Raw genomic sequence first — 2674 nt, forward strand, 5'->3', positions numbered from 1 at the left:
TCAAATTGATAAAGGAAATTAAACCCTCATAATACATTGTGTGGATTCGAACCTATGACCTCACAATTATGAGATTTGGCTTCTAACCATTGGGCTAAAGCCAGATGGCTCCCTTTACTTGAACTTAGGTAACATGGCACCAAATTTATTCGCAGCCAGCCAATTAAGCTTACGTTAAGGGGGCAAAAGAAGCACTCTAGGATGTAATTTCGCCAATACACTTAATTTGAGTGTGGGTAAATTTCAAGATGCTAAACCCCAGGCGTAATTCACACTAATAAAATTCATATGTTGTTTATTATGGTATCAAAAACTCATGCCTATAGTCTAGGAGTGTGGGCAAGATCACTTGAATTTTCTAAACTAGTCTTACAATTAAGTAATTAAAAAAAATAAAACCAGAAAAAATAAAATGTATCCATTTCATATGCTAAGGAAAGGTGAACCCTGGTAGTAAGCAAAAAAAAAAAAGAAAAAAGATTCAATGAGCAATAAACAGTAAAAATACGAAAATCAACACCTAGTCCAAAGAGAAGGATAACCTTGTTGTATGTTGTTCCTGTTGAAAATTCGTCAAATAATAAGATGAATATAGAAGTTAATTTTTTTAATCACAATTTTACGTTTTTTCCATTAAATTTTTATTTAATTTTGTAATAGACTATCAAACTTTATAGTCTATCTATTATAACCCCTGCTGTTGGCATCTTCAATTTTATAGATTTTATATTATAGCCTAGTCAAATTTGTATTTTATTTTTATCGAAGAATTTCACAGCTCCACGAGTGATAACGGAAATACTATAATATTTGCAATATGTGTGTGTATAAAGTCTCAATCTGGTCTAGAATCCAGTACTTCATTAAAGTTCGCACGGCTTAATAGTTTTCACATACATTATACTATTAAACTCCACAATTTAATAGATTTCTCAGATTTTAACAAATGTAGGATTTTGAACTAGAACATTTCAAAACACACACACACACACATATATATATATATGAAGTACCAACCAACAAAATGACATCTATATATAAAAAAAAAAAAAACATACACGTCATAATTCTATTAGTTGATTGTACCTAAAATAAAGGCACATAAAATTTTCACCCATAAATTTTACCTCATAATACAGCGCACACGTTGTTTCCGTCCATTTACAGCTAGTTTATTGCATCTTCTTTAGGCCCTCATGCATGTTCCGTTTGTATCGTAGGCACCCACTTTGCACCAAGAAACCAAGAGCTATAGCAAAGGATCCGCCGTTGTTGTTTTTTTCTTTTAAATGTGATTAAAGCAGGTTTAGTTTTCACCATTCTTGAAGCATATAAAGGCATATCCTCTGATTTCATAATCTTCATTACACCGAAAAATTTCTGAATACTTAACCATGCTTGCATAAAGATGGCAGATCAATTATTTATTAAGCAGGCAAAGCAATATACCGAAGGTAGGCCAAGTTATCCAGCAGAATTGTTCCAATTCATCGCCTCTAAAACACCCGATCACGACCTTGTATGGGATGTAGGCACAGGAAGCGGCCAGGCTGCCAAACCAGTACGTATATGATATTCTACCGCATCATTAAAACTAAAATTCTCTAGTGATTTGAGTTATTAAATTAAGCAAAAATAATAATAATGAAAATAATAAAGAAATAAATTTTGATCATAAATAAATAACAATGCATGTAAGGTAAAACTTTTTTAAGCTTCACCCGATCGATCAAAAACTACCATTTTAGTTGACCTAGTTAGTGGGAATGGAGACCTCTCACTTTAGTGCCATTGGGCCCACTAAAATTTTCATACGTTTCTATAGCTTCCTATATTTTCTAATTTCTCAATTGTACGTCTTCAGCTTGCAAAAATCTACAAGAATGTCATTGCAACAGACACAAAGCCCAAAACAGCTAGAATTCGCAATAAAGCTCCCCAACATTCGGTATCAACTTACTCCTCCAACTATGTACATAACTGAGCTTGAACAAAATGTGGCAACACAATCGAGTGTAGATCTAGTGACAATCGCTGCAGCACTACATTGGTTTGACTTGCCTCAATTTTACAAACAAGTAAAATGGGTACTCAAAAAACCTAATGGAGTAATAGCCGCATGGACCTACACCATGCCCGGAATCAATGAATCCGTAGGAGCAGTTTTCAAACCATTTGACACCGTTGATTGTGAGCCATTTTGGGAACCACAACGTAAATTGGTGGACAACAAGTACATGAGCATTGATTTTCCGTTTGAGCCTGTGGACGGGGTGGATAATACGGGGCCGTTTGATCAGTTTGTTTTAGAGAAGGTGATGGATTTAGATGATTACTTCACGTTCATACGGTCATGTTCAGGTTATCAGACGGCTAAGGACAAGGGTGTTGAGCTTTTGACAGATAATGTGATGGATAATTTTAAAGTTGCTTGGAATGAAGATGGCCAAAGTCAAAAGGTTGCTCGGTTTCCAATTTATTTGAGAATTGCAAAAGCAGGAAATTAGTTTATTTATTGCCCACACAACCTAAGTCCTTAACAAGGCTGCTCCTTACTACTGAATCTAAACCTCAACCTCAAGAAATTAATAATATATAGTTGATTTAGATCTTATTTAGAATTAAGGTGAAGTAATTTAAAAATTATTGTGAATAAAAAAATTAAAATTTTGTA

At 34.0% G+C, this 2674-nt stretch overlaps 1 pseudogene; it reads left to right on the top strand.

Moving 5' to 3' along the window:
- Positions 1-1352: 1352 nt before the first annotated feature.
- Positions 1353-2517, top strand: LOC18031910 (annotated as a pseudogene).
- Positions 2518-2674: the final 157 nt, after the last annotated feature.

Source organism: Citrus clementina, unplaced genomic scaffold, assembly GCF_000493195.1.
Source record: "Citrus clementina cultivar Clemenules unplaced genomic scaffold, Citrus_clementina_v1.0 scaffold_9, whole genome shotgun sequence".
Lineage (NCBI taxonomy): Eukaryota > Viridiplantae > Streptophyta > Magnoliopsida > Sapindales > Rutaceae > Citrus > Citrus x clementina.